General features: G+C 43.7%; 1 protein-coding gene across 2 annotated transcripts in view; it reads left to right on the forward strand.

Moving 5' to 3' along the window:
- cntfr (ciliary neurotrophic factor receptor) overlaps window positions 1-20672 on the forward strand; it is a 200688-nt gene that overhangs the window by 36679 nt on the left and 143337 nt on the right. The gene's annotated exons all lie outside the window — the stretch shown is intronic.

The following is a 20672-nucleotide window of genomic DNA, read 5'->3' on the forward strand; positions in this document are numbered from 1 at the left end:
AGAGGCCAGGGTATGCAAACAAAGTAATACATTTTATTCAAATGATAGGAGATTGTCCAGTAAAAGTTATGAACACAACGGAGGGCACAACCTTTTTATAGTTGAAATGTCAAATTCTCCTCCACGCCCACGCCTCCTGCAGATATATGCTTAAACAAACTGCATTGTGTTTGTGTTCCAACTGTTTGGACGAAGGAGTTTTGTAAAGTTAGTTACAGAGATGTTGTGATGGATGTTTTTCTTCGCAATAGATCAGTATAGTGGTAAACAGTGCAGTGATATCCAGCCCAGTATGGGTAATATGTATGGGAAGCGTATTTCACACAACCTTTACGCTGAATATGTTCTCGGTGGGAGACGAACGCTAAGTGGTTTTGCAGCTCTGAACTCAACACAAACAAAACAAAACCTCACATCATGCAGCCTGCTCTACTTCTTTTTCTTTTTTTTTAACTCGGAGGTCAGGGCAACTAAACTGAAATGACTAATCCACAATCACGGATTTTAACCCCGATCAGAGGTGCGTTCGTAGAAGCCTCCGCCCGCGAAGTGGCGTACTGGTAAGACGGTCCCTGGCGATGACGGCCTTTCTTTCATCTTTCTCTCTCACACTCTCCGGCTGCTGCCATTGGTCCCCGTTGGCATGCAGGTCGACAAATTGCTTAGCAGACACCACCATGTCATCTACACTTGTACAAGCGCACCGTGCGTCTGTGTGTGAGGTCGTCGGTAATGTGAGACTGTGTGTTTTGATCCCTGGGGGTCGCCTTGTCGCCAGAATCTCCCTAACACACACACACACACACACACACACACACACACACACACACACACACACACACACAAGCAGTCTCTCTCACTCTCTCACTCTCTCTGTCTCCGGCAGTACACACACACACTCACACACGTGCACACACTTGGGTATTCTAGATCATATCGACACTGATTTGTCCACAATGTAACCTGATGTGCCTGATTTATTTTGCAAATGCAGTTCGGTGCGTATTGACTTTGAAATTGACTTTCATTATTTTTTGATTTTGTCCTTTTCTGTATGTGTGTGTGTGTGTGTCACCTGAGAGACAGTTCTGCATTAATGGATTCAATATTATCTGAAAGGTTCTCCACGTTCACACATGATGTAAAACATCAGGATGTGTTTTAGTTCCCTTTTGCAACATCTAATATTCTATAATTTCCCCCACAGCAGCTCTTAACGGAGTTTAATAGCCATCATCAGACAGAGGCAGGTGTTACGAGGATTTTTATTTATTTTTTTAACACAACCCACTTTTGAGAGGTGAAGGAGGCTATATTGTAAAAGATAAGTACTTCATCTAAGAGATATTTTAAAAACGTTACATTATTACAATACAGATGGTATTGTTTCATCTTGAGAGTCTGTGTGTGTGTTATCATGGCAACATGTGGTCCAGGAGACAATTACTGTAGCGGGAACTACCGTAGAGGGAGTTTAGAGTACTTTGCCAGATGTGTTATATTCTGCCTGTCCTTGGACAGATTGTATCACTGGGATAGCGTTGTGAAACTTTACAGCTGTGTAGTTGAGATCAAAATTAAGGCCACGTTTGTAGATGAGTGCGGTCAGAGCAAGGGATGCCGAAAAGTAAGGGGTAGGAAGTGGGAAAGGGGCCGTTCGCCTTAGGATGTCACAAGAAACGATACTTCGGTACTAAGTTAATGCCGAAATATAAAAAAAAAAACGTGACTGCACTCATTTCTCACGGTGCAACAACAAATCCGTCTTCTGGGAGGAGAGCTAGTTAACGTTAGCTGTTAGCAGCCAGTGAGCGGCACAGTGCTGCTTGGCTACATAAAGGAGCTAACAGCTAAGATGTGGAAGTTGCATAATGATGCGTCCAAAGCTCTATTTCCTAAAAATAAGTATTCTGCAAATTACAACCTCGTGGTGTGTTCAATGTAATTGGTAGTATTTAGTTGTTGATGTGGAATTTGAGGCGGTTCTTGAATGATTACTAATAAATTTGCAAAAAGCAGTATGCAAATGGTAATAAAGGTGTGTATGTTCAAGTATATGGGGTTTATATTATAGTTTTATACCTTGGTATTAAACCAGTTTTGAGAAATGTGGAATTTCACTGGTATTGATATAAACTACATTTCTGGTTTTTTGACATCCCTAGACAATAGCATCTAGTGTTCCAGAGCCGGGATGGACGTGTTTTTACGCCTAGTCTGGACTAAAGCAAGACATGAGTATCACTGGTTACCATCTCTGACCTAGCATTGCTGACATGGGAGCGATAAGGCAAGGAATAATACAACACCAGTGTTGTCCTGACTGTGCAGACAAGGCATCCTTTAGGCCTCTCTCGCTGTCTCTTGCATATTTCCAGGCCATGTTGACGGTCTAGATGTAGCTATGCACATTGACAAGGCAATATTAAGATCAGCGCCGGTTGCCATTCTCCGTGACCTAGAATTGCTGACAAGGGATAAGCCAAGAAATTGTATTAACCCAGCCGTGTCCTGATCGTGCTGACAAGATGTTATTCTCTAGCCCTGTTGCTGCTGTTAGACAGCTCTGTAGACAGTGCGAGCGCTACTGAGAGCAGTATGTCTGCGCTGTAAGATACCATTGCTGACAAGCCAGTGTACTGTGGTCTTAAGCACCGTTGACCAGGGAATAGTAAGGCACGGAATAGAATTAAGGCCGGCTGTATCAGCCGCACGTGTCGACAAGGCAGGAGTGAGCGCTGCTTTGGCCTCGTGTTTGATACTGGATGCCGGGTGACAAGCTCCTTGCTGCTCCACACCCATGTTAGCATGGCAAGGGTCACATTGACATCTGCAGTCCGGGGGAACTTGAGCCTATCTTTCCAGCAAACATTGTGAGTGTCGTGCATGTGTTCCCATTGATAAGGATTAGCCAAGATGTGTGAGCCCGGCTCTTCGCGATGGCCCCGGTTGTTGCTGGAGGTCAACGCATGTGCTGTCTAATGTCCATGAGTGTGTGTGTGCGTGTGTGTGCGCGTGTGTGCGTGTGTGTTTGCCAGGCGGTGGGGGGTTAGGCCCGCATTGCAATGACAATGGAGAGGAATTTAAATGAGAGAAAAGAGGGGGATCAGGGACGTTTGCAAGGAGGATGGCAGAGGCTTTGGCACCATTGTTATTCTTCCTCTTTGTTATTCTGCCACTCTATCTCTATTACAAATCCTCCACTCTCTGGCTCTCTCACTCTTGGCTGCTACGTTTGTCACTGAAATTACTCTATCTCTTTATTTGATCCCAACGTATCACTATCTCATTTTCCCCCTTGTGTTTTTTTCTTCTTCTACTTTCTCTCTACTTGCTCTCAAGAGTCATAAGTGCTTCACACGCCTTCCCACGTTGGGAAATCCAGATCAAGTTTTTTTGCCCCCGATCCTCATTGTAACTGCAGTGCTGTTTGTCAGTGACAATGAAATCCAAAAGGAGCTGTGGATTGTATTAGTTCCATGCTGAAACTATTAATCAACAAGCAGGTGTGGTGACGGGAATCGCAAAGTCTTGTCGTCATATTGGGTTGCCAGGTTTGGTACCATTTTGCTTGTATGGAGACGAAGAAAATCGAACCTTTGAATGAATACAACTACCAACTAATTTAAAGCAGTCTTATTTATGTGACGTATATTGTTTGTTAAACACGTATATGAACTGAAATCTAAGAACGACTTAGATTAGATCTGGTGGGTGAGCACTTTGGACGAAGTGAAAATATGTATATTATTAATGCTGTGTCTCAGTCAGGTTCCCCCTTCTTTGTGTGTCTAATTTCTACGGCTGTCCTCGACCAAAGTAATTCTAACTAACACCATTTTGTTGACTGATCGATTAGTTGATTTAATCGACAGATGTGTAAACAATGACGACAATCCTCTCTAAGAATCGCACAAAAGCACCGCTGTAGATCTGTAAGACCAGAGATGTTCTCATTGGTTTCTTGGAAACAAGTCATTATTATAAGACTTATCGACCAAAGAAATCTTAGTCGCCTGAGATCAAAACCACCGATTAGTCGCCCCTTCGTCTAAGAGGGCATCTTTTAATGTTTTTTTTATTCAGTGTCACTCAACTCCCTCCCATCAGCAGTGACTCGCCGTCTCTCTCTTTGTCTCGTCACTCCCCTCCGTCTCTTGTGTACCTCAGCAGCCTGTGGTCAAATGTAGTCCAGTTGCTAATATAACCACTCTCAAAACAGGCTCATTGATTTTAATCTCTCTCTCGCTCTCGCTCGTACACTTTCTCTCCCCATCTCTGTTTGTCTGCCCCCCTACCCCATCTCTCTCTGTAGCGGCTCTAATTGCGATCAATTAGGAAACTTCAGAAGGCTGAAATAGGAGCTGTGACAAGGGGCATCCGCTGAGCTGGCAGGGGGAGAGGGAGGGAGGGAGGGGGGAGAGAGGAGAGGGAAAACGGTGACATAGGAGCGGGGAGCGGATGGGAGGGGCAGCAGGGAGAAGTCCAAGTCGGTGTCGAGAGATGAGCTAATGGTAATGCCGTGATTGATGTGGCCACGGCAGCTGAAAGTCACATCGTTTTTCATGCCACGTATTGATTCCTGACAAGCTCTTGTTGGTTTTCGGGGCGCAGTGGACGGGGTACGGCACTAACATCGCCATGGTGAGGAGTTGTATTCCCATCTGCTGCTGCGGTGCTCTGGACAGAAGCATCATGCTCTATATTCTGAGCATGCCAGCTGGAATAAGAGACAGGCTTGCAAACTGATTTCAAGAGACAATTGGGTTGTAACATGATAATTTGTTTTGGTTTTTTATATATATTGATTTTATACAATTTTTTTGTATTATTTCAAACATGCAGTTCGTCTGCACCACTGAAACGTGTGCAGTTCTGCTACAACGAGGCTTTGCCTCCCTGTTTTATTTTTGTTTGATTCGACACTTTGTCAGCTTGTGTGTTCTTTTTGTAACTTAAGTCCTTCAGAACAAGTCAAGTACCCCCCCCCCCCCCCCAAGGCAAAGATTATAAATAGCATTATTATCCGGAAATATTCCTTCAGAGACTAGAGCATGATGGTTGCCTTAAGCTTTCTGACGCAACCGCTTAAAAATGTTTCGAACATCGCAATTCTACAAGTTTCATGTTGTTCCACGCGGGGCTCGACTTGCAGATGAAATAAGCTTGTCGTAAATAAATCTAATGGGCATTTTCCGACGGTTTCCTGTCAGAGGTGTGTGAAATGTGCTCACAGCCTTGGGTTTGTTAAGGATCTCTGTTTTTTTCTTTATACATGTCCTAAAGGCTGAGAGCCTCTGGTCTCATGTTTGGCTGGCTTTGCCTTGGGGCATACAAACCCTTTTATCTTGTCACCCTAATGCATGTGTACGTGTGCAAGACAGAGAGAGAGGGAGCATGTGAGGGAGATGGAAGGATCAATACTAAGCCGTCAGGAGGTCTGCTACTCCCAGAGAGAGAGAGAGAGAGAGAGAGAGAAAGAGAGAGAGAGAGAGGGAACAGGACACCCAGAAGAGAGTGGAGCGGGAGAAAGTAATAGAGAGAAGGAAGAGGAAGAGGATAAGGAAGAGACAAAGGAAAAGAGGGGGGGGTGAGATGGCTGAACAGAAGAGAAGTCACAGGGAAGAGAGATATATGGGGATGGAGATGGGAAGGGAGAGCAGATGTGGCTGGTGATAAATGAGCAGATACACTGGACACAGAGAGGAAGAGAATAATGCAGGTGGAAAGAAAATGGAGACAGTGAAAGGAGAGGAGAGGAAAAGGGCAAGTGCCGGGCTACAGGGAGTGGACTGGAAGTGGTCGTACTTGTGACAGGTGAAAATGCAAGAGGGGGAACTTAACATTATAATGTAATGAGAAACATAGTGCACGTTACATCTCGGACACACATTCATATAGAGCACGTGGGGGCAGATAGTAAGCAAAGCAAACAATTAGAAAGTTCAGTTTCTGACTTTCTGCAAACCTGAAACAATTGTTTGATTTTAACCCCACCTCAGCATGTTATTTTCCTAAAATGAACCATATAGCATTCTCAGTTTTGACCACATGACATTTTTAGTTTTAAAAAAACCTAACCTCCGCATTATTCTAAAACATCTCTGGATCCTGTTCAAGTGTCTTTGAGCAGGACAGTAAAGATCTACTTGCTGAGCCCTGAGGAAGAGAGCTTAAACTCCTTAAACGTGATTGTTAGACTGAAGAGAGAAATCCTCCTGTAACTGAAAGCTCACAAGTTTGATCCTTAAAGCTATAGAAAACGTGTCCATCAAAATGTCAGGTGTCCCGTTAAAGTGCCAGGCAGCCAATCGTTGTGCAAGTGTGCGGGCTAAATGCCTCGGATGCAAATGTCAGCACTTCTTTGTATTCCCTGTGTCTATAGTACTACAGAACCAATATATCTGCTGTTCAGTGCACGTTCTCTCCCAGTGTGCCATAGAGTCCATGCACTTTTAACTTTAGGGGACTCCAGTGGGATTCAAAGCTCCATCTCCGGTAGTGTACGTGTAACGCAGAAAAAAAAACACACAAAGAGTATTTATAACATTGGTTTTGATACATAATTCAGCCGACATAAACATCAAATGAGGGGGGGGGGGGGGGGTTAGCGAAACTGTATCCCACAAGATCTAAAAGCTTTGACTTGACACCCATAATGAATATTTAAACCCTGACGACCTTACCGTGCGTTCGTCTGTAAATGATTTATTGTTCTGCCTCACGGATGTCTATTTTTATGCCTTTTGTCTTTTTTTTTCTTTTTTAATAATTCCCGTTTCACCTCTTTTTATCTTCTTCTCTTTCTTCTTCTGACACGTCTTTTTCCGGCTTCCCAGTACTTTGCAACCCTTAAACCAAGACAGATAGCAGTGAGCCTGATGACTGCAAAAAGAAAGCCCAGAAAGTAAAAGAAAGAGGGGGAAAAATGAAGAAAAAAAACCCATATCTTGTGACCATCTTTGACTTATCTGTGAATATCATCAGCTGTAATCATCTTTCCGCAGTATATTTCACCCCTCGATGATTAAGCTTCTTAATGGACCCTGGGAATAGTATTATTTAATGTAGGGGAATAGGATGGAGAATAATACCCCATTAAATGTATTCCAGATGAAGAATTTCAATTGTGAGTTTCGTTATACTTGGGCCAATAATGACCCGGGTTCCTTAATGAAAGAAATGACTCTGAGGCATAACACAGTTTTTCACAATGAAGCAAAAGGTTGGAATGAAACGTCTCTTCCCCGCTAATGCTTCATCTGGTTCGTAGCGTGATTGGGAAAAGGAGGATTTTATGCTTTAAATACAGAATGTACTTAATGGTTTTCTGATGCTAATCAGTCGGTCACAATAGTGAGTAACGGTGCAGGAGACTAAAGAGAAGCAGTTGTTAAATTGTTCTGCACTCGTAATCTTTGTTTAAACACAAACTGTCAACAATGCTGCTGTCAAAGCAGATAATGATAATCTGACGTGTGTGCCAAAATTATGAAAGGCACAGCCTACATTTTCCTCATGTTACGTCGGCCAGTTACTTTGACAATATGGTTTGTTTTGAGTGTCAGCAATGCGTCTTAAAGATGGCTCGGCTGTAAACAGCTGACGATCTATTCATTTGGTCATTTATTAATCCCTTAAACGTCTGTGTGGCGTATGAAATGCAGCGCTGTTTAAAGCATACGGATGTCAAAAAGTATAAATCATATCGCAAACTGTACCAAAAGAAAAAATGTAGTTTTCTTTGTTTTTTTCATCCTAATTAGATCCAAATTTTGCCAATTTTGGACCCTTTTATTCAAGCTTTTGAACATTTGGGATCTTTGTCTTCCTTTGGTAAATAAAGTAAAAAACATGTTTATACTTTTTACAGTAAGCTTCAATCAAAGTATCATATTGGCACTAATATGGAAAATAACTGTCGACAATACCCAGCCTTTAATAAGCTTGATATTCAAATCATCATTAACAAAAGATTAAATCAATAATACAATTAGATAACAACCACTTAATGTGTGTAATTCTTAATTCTAAAACTACACCAGAATTGTTTTTTCATAAAAATTGTAATTTGGTGCATTCTCAGAAATGGACTAATAGCAGTAAAGTGCAACGAGCCTCACGACAATATCCCTTTCACGTGCTAGGTTGTCTCGGATTAGACACATTCAGTGATGAAGACCAACAGCCTCATTTACAACGGAACATGGCTCCGCAACCTGCATCTATCTCTCTGTTTGTCTCAAGGTTAGGGCTCACAGGGGAGGAGCGGCATCAGGTTACACTAATGCATCATGGCTGCTGGAGGACACACATGCACACGCCTCGTCACCCACTGTCTCACCCTATCTCTCTTTCTCCTTCTCCCACACACACACACACACACACACACACACACACACACACACACAGACCCTGGTGAGATGATACCCTTGTACAGGTCCAAGGCACATCCGTGGCCTTTGTGTTATCGTGCCCTTGCAACCTGCTAGCAGTCTGCTGTCTGTCTGCTGGGCAAATCACTCGTCTCTAAAAATAATCTGAAACCATCACTTAAGGCCTGACTGAGGTTAAACAGCGGCAGAAAGAGAGAGAGTCCGATTGGATACATATAAGACCACTGCAACACTTTGAAGTAATGTACAAAAAGGGGGGGCGTCACTCACAATTCAATTACCAGTTCATCTTTTTCGGGAGGAGGAGGCGGCAAGGAGCTGATGTGTCATTATTAAGGCCCACCTGTATACTAGATGATGCTGCATTCCTCCTGCTAATAATGAATTCGGCCTCTTTCATCCTCTTTTCCAGTGTTTGTCACAATGTGCAGAGATTGCTCTTGTGTTCACACTCGGCCTCTGAAAAGCAGAAGTCTCAATCTCCATCTGTGCGTCCATCCTCCATCCATTTAGCTTCCTATCCATTAGTACGGAGATGGTTAGTCAATTAACGCGGTTATTGATTAAATACTTTGCATTTTGGACTGTTGGTCAGTTAACACAAGCAATATGAGGACATCCACAAGAGCTTTCTTTCTTTTTTTTTCTTTTTTTTTTACGTTTAATATAGCTAAATAATTAATCAGAGAAATAATTGGCAGATTCAATCAATTCCATTATCCACCGTTCAGTGTCCTGTGAGAACAAAGCAGGAGGTGGAAGGCAAAGAAGCGCCGCTCAGTCCATATCGCATGGATAACACACTGACAAACACTTTAACACTCGCATCCAGCCGATACAAACCTACGGGCATTCACGCCGGCAGAGATAAAGGCCTCCATGTACAGATCACATGCTCTTCCACGGGGCCCTGCAAGCAACCAGCGGGTAAAATTTCCCTCAGAAGGACGACCATTGACCTCTAATATTAAGAAAAGACTAGAGTTCAAAGGGGTCACATCCCCTCTGAATGTCATTCTCTCCTTTACACACACTTATATACACACTCTATATCACACACACACACACACACACACACACACACTCTCCATGGTGTAGTGAGAGGGCCTTATTGTGTAAGCCAGAGGAAATGCAGACGCAGCAGAGGACAGGGCATCCATTGATCCGAGCATAGACTCCTCTCCTACTCTAGCCTCTCTTCTCCTCTCTCGCTTGCTGCCACCCCACACTGTCTCTGCCTTTTTTCTATCTCAACCCTTCGCTTTCTCTGCTCTTTGTGTTATCTGCACTCCACTCTCCTACATATAGTTTTGTTTCCCTGTGATCTACCACCCCCTCTTCCTCTATATTATCGCTTTCACTCTCGAGGCCGTTTCTGTTGCTCTTCTCTCTCTCTCTCTCTCTCTCTCTCTCTCTCTCTCTCTCTCTCTCTCTCTCTCTCTCTCTTGTACCATGCTTTCTCCCACTCTGCTGTCTGCGTTTCTGGTACCACATCTCTCTTTATTATCTCCGTCCGTCCAAAAAACCCATCCTTCCTCTTTCCTATTCACTTAACTTCAGCTTCCTTTCCATCTCTTAAATGACTTTTATGTTTCTCTCTGTCTCCCACCATTCATGCTGCTTTGGGAGCAGACACTTAGTTGGAAACAAAAAGTGGTAGAATGGGGACCAGAATGATCAAAATATCAATAAAAGGAAGAGTATGGGAAGAAGATGCAAGGAAATGAGGCGGAGGGAAGAAAACAAGTGAGCAAAACGTAGGTAGTGAGGAGGAGCAGAGGGGAAGAGAAAATAATGAAGGGATGATGAGCAACTAAAGGATGTAAGGAAGTAAGAAAGAAAGGAAATGAGGAAGGAAACCAGGACAGAGATCAACGACAGGTAGTATATGTTAAATGGTGTTGGAGCTGTGCCATTAAAAACAGGCGCAGAGCTGAACAGGAGGAAGTCATTTAGAGAACACACACACACACACATTCAGTCACACACAGCGCGGCTTCAGTGATGGTCGAAGCAACCCTCAGGTGACTAGTAATCCTCAGAACTCTCCCACTTTGTACATCCCTCCTCATCGCTCTCACTCCTTCGCCTCCTCTCTGTCCTTCCCTCCCTCGCCACTTAGATGATTCCTTCTTCGCCTGCCTCCATCACCTTCTCCCACCCTTCCTCCACCTCTGCTCCGACACTTTCTTCTTTCTCCCTCCTTCCCTGCCTCCCTGCCTCCTCCCTACTTCCTCTGTGCCCCGCTCCCTTCCTGCTGGACAGGCTTTTATTTGAGCCATGTGGAACTCCCTAATGACATGTGGACCTGTATGTGTGTGTGTGTGTGTGTATGTGTTTCTGTGCTCGTGTTGAAGGTGCTGACAAGTGCATGTGTGTTTGTGTGTCTGCGTGTGTGTATTTGAAGTGCTGACACGTGTGTGTGTGTGTGTGTGCGATGGAGGTGCTGACATGTCTGATCGTCGTGTGGTTCTGCTACTGAAGTCGTGCCGACGGCCTCTTACCTTTGAAGAGGCCAGTGAAGAGAGGAGAGGAGAGGAGGGAAGGGGGGGAGAGGAGAGGAGATGAGAGGAGAGGAGGGGAGGGGAGAGAAGAGGAGGGGAGGGGAGAGGAGAGGAGAGGAGAGGAGAGGAGGGGAGAGGAGAGGAGAGGAGAGGAGGGAAGGGGAGGGGAGAGGAGAGGAGAGGAGGGGAGAGGAGAGGAGGGGAGGGGAGGGAAGGGGAGGGGAGAGGAGAGAAGAGGAGGGGAGGGGCAAAAAAAATAGAGTTGCCTGGGACCAAAAGGTGAAGAGAACAAGAGGAACGGAGGGAAGAAGAAGCGGAAAAAGGTGAGAGGAGAGGAGAGGAGGGGTGGGAGGTCATTACAGTAATTAACACAGATGAGAGAGGGAAAGAAGGGGAAGGAAAGAAAAAGAGAGAGCATGGGAAAAAACGAGTGGTGCGTGCGGCATGGCGTATACGCAAGGTGATGGAGATAACGCGGTTCAACCTTTCAAGTCGACACTGAGATCAGAGAGACTCAGAGAGGAGGGTGGGGGGGTCGTGGTGGTGTCTCAGTGAAATGAGCCTTCTTGGAAGATGACAGGTCTTAAAGGGCTCTGGTTAGGGCTTTAAGTGTTTCCTGAGGACTCCCCTTCACCGAAACGCACCTCCCAACTACCCATAGACAAAGGTACGTCTCTAAAGTCACTCATGCAGCACTTCCCCAGTGGTAGAATGTTGACATTTCATATTTTAGGGACTTATGTGCAACGTTTTCAAAAGACTTTACCTCAATTAGTGGCAGTCCACATGTAGCAGAAAGAGGGAAACCTGCGAGCAGTAAACAGTCCATGCATATGATTTCCACATTACTTTATTTCCAATGAGAACTGCTAATTAGTTGCAAAAATGAGAGCTGTTCTAAATCTAAAATCAGAGTTTCACCCCCAAATTCAGTCATTCTCACACTATTTCATCTCATCCACTATAGAGTCATCGATATTTCAATAAGTAGCAAAAGGTAAAGCATCGATTATTCCACAAAGCTTCTCTCTGATCAATGTAAAGTAGAGTCTTGCGTTTGTACTTGAAGGAATACTTATCGCACAAAATGACTTGTATCCATTAGACGGGGTTAATGAGACTTTGATTATACATTATAGTAGTTGTGTGAGCAGATATAGATTGATATCGTTTTGCTGTTGGCTCACATTTACTTCAGTTCATCAAGACCGTTTTTTAAATTCTCCATTCAACGTGGAGGCTCACGAGAAAAAAACAAGTTTAAAGGTTTCAAGGTAATACGCGCTGAGTGATTGATATACAAATGGTCATTTGGTGAATAAAGTATTCTTTGAAGTTTTTACTTTACTACTTACTTTAAAGATCTGTTTGTAGAGTCACTAAAGCCTGGGCCTTCTTGTGAAAGTGAGGGCTGAAACATACAGATGTGCTTTGTCTGCAGTCTTTCCAGTCAGTTATTATTGATGTGAGAAAGAAAGTCCATGAAAGACTGTATTGAATGGATTTCGAATAGAATGCAAAGATCATTGAACGAGTGTCCAGCAGAGGATGTGAACCTGAGAGGGAGCAGAGAGGAGAGCTCACGCTTCAAGGTGTTCCTGTTATTGGGGCATGTTGCTGATATTTGTAAGATTGTCTCACTGGTCTAATTTAACATGGATTTCCCCATATGTTTGTCAATTTGCAACATCTGTCTTTTTACTAGACTATAATCTATCAAGGGCAACACACACTTGCTGGCATTATGTTAATACATCAAATTAATATACAGTAAAAGCTACACAATACAATGTGACTTTATTTTCTCAACACATCAGGTACAGCTGTTTGTCTGAAGCCGTCAGGGCACTGTTGGGACTTTGGTTTGCTATGTGTGCCATGAAGAGCGAGATGGCTCTCCAAAAGACAGCACAGTACGGTGAAGGTATCCAGTTGGCGTCTTGAACTGCCCTCTTTGTGCGATTGTGTGTTCCCAAGGATCGATCTGATGAAGCTCTGTGTGATTGAAGTACCATGGCATCTCTTTGCAGTGCCAGCGTCCCGTTTGAAAGATAAAATGAAAGAGAGAAAACAGAGACGGCTCGTCTACTATAATGGACTCTTGGGCAACAAAATGCAATATAGAGCATGCAAAACACCCCTCAAATGCACACGACAACAACCCCGATTAAGTCGAGCCTTGCAGCCTTTGTAATGCTAACTGAAAAGGAGAAAAACAAAGAATGTGTGTGTGTGAGAAATGATGTATTTTTAGGTGTATACTTGTATTCATCTGTATCATTGTGGGAACTCATCTGCCTTCTGGGGGCGAAAAGCTATTCCATAGTGTTTATCCTCAGTGAATGTGGCTTTCTAAAAATTTCAGGCAGCCATTTGTTTCCAAACTTGCTTGAGGTTGGAGGCAACAGATTGTATGTTCCAACCAAGTAATTATATTTCGTGAATATTCCAAAACAAAAGCCCATTGAGTGAAGGTGCCTGGCAAATGCGCACTAATCGCATTTTGTGCTAGGACACGCTGCGAGCACACGTCCGTAGTGTTGTCTCCCTTGATGTTTATGACGAATAGAAACGATTTGTGAAGAAGACACGAGTATCAGATCCGGGGCGAGGTAAAGTCCCGCTTGGCCCCCTGTTGCTCTCAAGCCACTGTGGGGTCCCAGAAGTTGGTGTCGGAGATGTTTGACAGCGCGGCTAGTTAAGAGTGATTGATGCCCGCAGCCCTCTCTCAGCTGTTAAGGAGAGATGAGGGGAAACAAGTGATGCAAAGCGGATTGGAAGCCGCCTGCTGGCATCTGACTTCAGGAATGGTGATTAAAAACACATTATGACAAAGACAACATCTGGCGGTGCATTCAAAGCCTCAGTCGAACAGTAGTGTAGTGCGACATTACCCTGGCAGAACATGCACAGTGGATGAAAGGTGTGTCGCAAAACTCCATTCCAAACAATGAGGAATAAGTTTTTAATTAAAATGACATTTTCACTGCTCGATGGTGCTTTCAGCAAACTGAAGCAGTCACTAAGTAGGCTACTTAGTTTCATTGTCATGGTATTTTGGTAAATGTGTTCAATGTAATATGTCAATGTAATATTTGTGCTTTGTGTAGTTAATATCGTTCTGTGAATTAACCGTGGGCCTGCTCAACACTTTGGAACAGTCAATTATTTCCGCAACTTGGCCAAGGTGATTTTTCTTCCCATTGACGTTCATGCAATACAACGTAATCTATGTTGTGGTTTAATTTGTTCCCGAGGCAAAGATTATTTCACCTATCAGTTACATGGAAAAGGGTAATTAAAAGCAAAATAAACTATGAGTAATGGGGACAATTTCCTTTGATGGCACGCCCCAAAAGACAACATCTGTTCTGGTGCTGATACCCGAGGGCTGTTAGCTCAGTGTCCCATCCTGGCAAAGCATGCGTGGATGATTGTCAGGATGTTTTTACTCTGGATCAGATGACTTTTTGTTAAGGTCAATAAAGTCAATAAGAAATAGGCTGTTTTTATTTATTTTTTGACAGTTCCTACTCTGATCTTCATCACTTGTTGACCTGAAAAAAATCCTATTTCTATTGTAATCTATCAGAATCAGACTGTGGACATTATGTTGTTGATTCTGTGTTATGTTTTCTGTGAGTGTTCATGAGAGATCAACAAACTAAAGTCGGTGTATTTGTTGTTTTATACAAGACATTTTTCCAAAACACTGCTGGCTTTAATGGGTTTTACAACCTTTGAGATAAAGTCAACTACTTACCATAACAACTAAGAAATACCAAGGGCTGTGTTGTACAGCACTTTCACACTGTTGTAATGCAGCAAATATCACGTTGTTGTTATGCACTGGCACCGTGACATTAAAGTTGGACAAACTGAAAGTTTCACAGCAGTAGAATTAAAAGCTTTGACTCGGTTACACGGGTTGATAGATTTCCCTTGTTATGCTGTCAAGAACAAGGAGTTTTCACATTATATCTATGGCTCTGTGCATGTCTAGATTGTATGCGTGAATGTTAAAAACGTTTCATGCCATTCTCATGCTACGTCTTGATGTTTTAACTTCACACCCATGGTGGTAACGAGGCCAATATCAAACTAAGAAGAAGATCAAAGGCTGTCTGATGCTTCCATCTATAACTACTGACGGAGATAGAAACCATACGAGAGAAACACAAAGATACAGAGAACGTATATAACGATGTTGATGTTGCGGTAACCCATTCTCACTCCCAACGCAGCTCGGCCAGCGCTCGTCAGCGTCTGACACCGACCCACGTGGGCGCTGTTTTAGCGTCTGTATGCCACGCACCGGGCGCGCACCTAACTCCAAAGTAAACGCAATGCGTCCTGATTCCACGCTCATTTTTAGTACGCGAAATATAAAGTGCAAGATATTCCACACAGGGCGGGTGGGAGATGAGGTCGATGGGTCAAACCAACACAGGACTCTCGTCCCAGGAGACCGCTGTTCTTGTCCCGTGCAAAACGAAAAGTGAACGCTGTCATTCTGTCACCTGAGTCGTCAGTCAGGTGAGTCTTTAGGTCAGTGTTGTAAACCTAAATAAGTGGTTTTGTTGCCTGAGTCTATCTTCCTGTGAAGTTCATTTTGAAAAGACACTGTGCATGTAACACGCGTAGGTTGACCCGTCCACCACTGACTATAAAGGGTCACGTAGAGAGTCATAGTTTGAAGCTTAGGAGCTCCGACTGTACTGTATTTGATGCATTCGGGCGAGAACGTTTTCTATGAAGATTTGTTTGACTGAAAATGCAGTTTGAAGGAATGAAACTGTGAATGAAATGCCAACTTAATGATGCGTTTCTCTTGTTGAGTGACAATGTATCTGAGCATTTTTGAGAAATACAGTGACAGTTTTGTCAGTGCTACTCAAGCAAGAGGCGTTATTAAGGAGTGACATTTCTTTCCTTCAAAAGCTTGAAATGTTAAGACTCGTCAGCGGGCGACTGTCGCTCCCCCGCTGTGTTGAATTAAACCGGCTTTATTTGAAACATTATAGTCCTGTTCTACAAACGCAGTGCGAAGCCAGTGAGATACAATCTTTGAAGACGGGTCCTCTCATATCAGTCTGACCACAGGGATTCCCAACACTTGCGTTGTGAATCTGCAAGATAGTTTTGGTAATCAAATGAAAGAGAGTCGGACTATGATGCAAGATTCAGTTGAAACTAATACACAGACATGCAGGGATAATTGTAAACCCCATGCTCCCCAGTGTCTCCAAAGCTAATTTATAGTTCAGATTGTACTCCAGTCAATCACATGTGAAAATGATAACGGATGTCAAAAATGTCTCCTCTCGATGTCTTGTGTGAAATAGATCTATTGTGTCTGTAGGTCTATTCGTGCGTCACACTTCTAATTTAGCGCCTTGACTCAAATGCCACTTCATCCATTAAGATATTTTACTGCCTGAAAGGGAAAAAAAAAGAAAGGAAATGATTTTGCTCCATACAAATGACACTGCCCAGATCATGTCGGCCGATTGTAGCTTGAGATTTTCCGGGAGGGATCAAATGCAGATGTGGTCGTCTGTCAGAAAGAAAATAGCAGTAAATGGATGAGATTGTTAAATGTTCTGAAGTATAACAACGGTCCGAAGATATTTAACCCATCCTAAGCTTTTTTTAGGGAGCAACTAAGGGTTTCAGTGATTTGCTCGAAGATCACTCCGGCATGCGGAAAGCAGGAGCCGGTGATCGAACCGCGAACTTTGTGATGAAAGGACCGGTCTACTCCCTGAGCCACAACCACCTATGCATTACAGGCCGCAAAAGTGTTGATATTTAATGAATTCTGAAACTTTTTTTATGTCATTATTAGGCACTCGCAGCACTTTGTTCTGGTCTTGGTTTAATACAGAAAATGAAAAAAAAACGATGATTCTGTGCTTCTGGACTGTTGGAGGGACAAAACGATCACGGGACGATTTCACTTCTGGGCCCTCGGAAAACTCACATATTCTGACTTTTCATTGACTTTGTAATGATTAATCCAGAACAATCATAATAGAATGTGACTTTTATGAGAGAGCTGCAGCTGTTGGAAATTAGGCTCAAAAAGTAATATACAGCACATAATGAATGTTTCGATCAGCTCGGAGATACTTGGGATGCAAAAAAGAAAAAGAAGAAAAAGAAAGCAATTGCCCAGATTGTTTGTCTCGCCGAGCGGACACGTTTCATTTGTCATGGTCTCATTGAAGTGTGCGCACACAGGGACACAACCGCACACAGTCACAGCCATGAAAACATAATGATATGGATTTGCGCACACACACACACACACACACACACACACACACACACACACGCGCGCGCACACACCTCTGAGACCTGGCCTGGGTCTCCATTGTAAATGCTGCCGTTGGTCTGTGTGAGCTGTAGCTGAGTTAGTAGCTAATTAGTTTGGCATGCCAGCGTTCTTCCCAGGCCCTGAGTGTGTCTGTGTGTGTGGTGTGTTGGGGGTGCAGTGGAGGGTTTAATCCTCTTTACTTGTTGTTCTACACCACTGCCCCCCCCCCCCCGATTATTTCTGCTTTCTCCGTCCCTTTCTCCACTTCTTCTCGCTTTGTCTTTCACCATGTACGTGTTTTGTCCCCACGCTGCCCAGTCCTCCCTTTTTTTGTCCCCTTTTTACCTTACCTCTTCACTCCTCTTTCACTTCCTTTCCAAGTCCTGCACCTCTCTTCCTCCTCCCGTGCATATTTATTTTAATTTTACTTCCCTCTCCCTCTGACCCTTTTATTTTCCCTCTCCATCCATCCATCTCCCTCACCCGTATTTAATGAAAGTCCCTGGTATTGGACTAATCCAGTACTGGAGTGTTCTCAGTGTCTCTCTCGCTTCATTCCTCCGTATCTCACCGCTCATCCTCCATCTTTACATTCCCCCCCTCACCCTCGACTAATGGAAGTCCCCCGCTATCTTTGTAATCCAGTGTCTCTCTCCCTCCACCTTTCTGTTTCCCCTTCCCCTCCGTAGACTAATGAAAGTCTGTGGTGTTGGTCTAATCCCCTGGCTGTGTGCTCACAGCCTCTTTGTTGGTCAAATCTGACTAATGCCCTCCGTCTCACTCCGCAGCACAGGAGCCTCTTACCTCAGCCCTCACGGACACACACAAACTCTTTCACACATCACAGACGCCTTGGGGAATTATATGATTTTGCAGAAAATGTCTGTCTTTGTCTGGTTTTTATGAGTTTGTGCACACACACACACTCACACACATACACCCAATGGCACTCTCATATGACCTACTGTCTGATTTAGTGTTTCTTTGCACATAAACACACACACACACACACACACACACAACACTGTCTGTTTCTATATTAACACTCAAGCATATTAATATTGACAATCGAAGCAACACAGGGAAGTTCTGTTTTAGTTATTTCTTTTCGCACTGTTGCATGATGTGCAAGCATGACTAGCAGTGAGCTATTTGAGCTCAAGATGGGCAGAACACAGGACAGTCGCACGGCAACCAGCAACAATACCGAAACTCTTACAATAATCAAGGAAGACAAGACCCTCTTCAGGAGCAGCAATGATTTACTGCAGATTTCTGGTGTCCAGATTTTTACGTCTGGACATAGATTTTTGCCCCAGCCTACACATCTCATCACGGATGAGCAACATTTAGGAATAGCACGAAATCTGAACTTGACCGTTTGAGTGTTTTTACCTAGTTATCTCCAAAAATCTGACAGAACCAACATGGGGTAGTTCTGTTCATAGTTTTTGCTCCTTACTGCACCACACAAGTCTACAAAGGAACTTTGACAAGCACCGCAGGATGCTGCTCTTAAAGGTAGGGTGAGCTCAACCATCAGTAAAAGCACCGACAGTAATCTAAATTGAATTTGGTCTCAGAAACAAATGCAGGGCAGGGCTGTACCGTGCAGACATTATGCCACACGTGCTAGGAAAAAATGGTTCCATTTGATGAATGAAATTACTGCATTGTGCGATGCATGTGTGTGTGTGTGTGGGGGGGGGGGGGAGGCAGCGCCGCTCGTTTGTTTGACAAAGGAGAATAGTAGTTACTGGATGTTACTTCAGTTGTATCCATACTAGATCTGCAAGGAGAGGAAGAGAGCATGATATGGATGTGACCCAACGCCAGATCATCATTTTTTTTTTTTTTATTAAAATGCAGCGCAGTGACGATACAGCCATTTCATGCAACCTGCGCTGGACCCTTTCCAGTCAGCTGTCAACCTTTGTCACTCTGAATCCGGTCTGCAGTGGAGCTTCACTGATAAACCAGAGAATTGTAGAGTAACATTAGGTTTCCTGGTCAAAGGAAACTGTTTGTATCATCTCTACTCTTCAGTCCATATTCTCGCACGCTCTCTCTCTCTCTCTCTAGTTTCCAAATCTATTTTATAATCAATAGCTACAACCAAATTGCACATTCTATTGTACAAATTCCCTGGTAGAAGTGTGACCTTATGTGCTCTGTAGCTGACTGGATTGTAGTCCATCTGACAGTCCATTTCTTTGATTCAGTGGGACACATAAACCTCCTCTTAAACACCTCGCTGTTTTTTGTTCTCGATTGAGTCCGCAACTCATGGAATGTAATGGTGGACTACACAGATAGCTTCTATCCCAGTCACAAAGGGGAAACACTGTAGTTTTAACACTAAGGTTAAACTCTTTTAATCAATTAATGTTTTGTTTTTTTATACCTATTAAAGAGATTCTCAGCTCCCCTCAGCTCCCATACCTTCCGCGTCCATGCTATGTGCATAAATAATAATAATAAATACATACATACAGTCTGCATTTGCCACAGCCATGCAACATTAAAGTTCAAGCATGACCCTCGACTGTCTGAGGGTAGCATTGGAATTTCTGGTTCAAACTAAAAAAAAGCTGCATATTGGAGCTTTAAAAAGGTTGGCTAAGAGTAAAATCAGCATCCCTGTTTCACGCTTAGAATCAAAAGCCATTCCCAGAAAGCAGCGGTCTGTGTCGCACCGTAAATGTTTAGTTAAATTAGACCTTCATCTTCGCGACAGGGCCCAACAATAAATCTTTGCGCCCATGAACTGCCGGCAGCATTGATTTGACCTCAACTCACCTGCGCTGTAGCGACACTGCTCCTATTCGCAGCAGACCGACCCTGACACGGCCAACGCAGATCATTGTCAATCCCACCGTCATCACTCATAGCCGTGACTTCATTCGGGCAGCAAGCTGATTGACCCTCAGATGACTGCTCCATTAAGGGGCAGACGGTGACCTCATGCAACCCCAGTCATCCTCTGCGATGCTAATGGTTTTATATTGACCTACTGAAACTCTAACAGACGCGCACGTGTTTTAGTCAATGTTCCTCGGTACTGCGGAGGGGCCTGTCCCAAAAATGTGCGCATGATAAATACAGTGTGTGCTGCATTGTGTGTTTCATATTGATTTTTAGTTGTTTTTGTTTCCCTGAGCACCATTGACAGTGGATCCCGATGCGGCTGTGTGTTTCTGTAAGGAGCATGTCTGGGAAACAGTACACGGGAGCGTGCGTCTACTTTTAGTGCGCGCGGGTTGTGAGCACGCCCTCATGTGCGTTAAAAGAGCTCGGTCTCACACAATCCTGACAGTGTTTGTAATATTTTGCGCTCATCGCATTGCCTGTTTATGGAGACCGTGCAATAAATCATGGCAAAACATAACCAACCACAAGTGTGTGTTTATCAACAAGGGAAAGCTGTTTTCGGGCCTTGCACATTTTCGGCTG

This window comes from Anarhichas minor, unplaced genomic scaffold (genome assembly GCF_050575085.1).
Source record: "Anarhichas minor isolate MPS153535 unplaced genomic scaffold, ASM5057508v1 ptg000073l, whole genome shotgun sequence".
Classification (NCBI taxonomy): domain Eukaryota; kingdom Metazoa; phylum Chordata; class Actinopteri; order Perciformes; family Anarhichadidae; genus Anarhichas; species Anarhichas minor.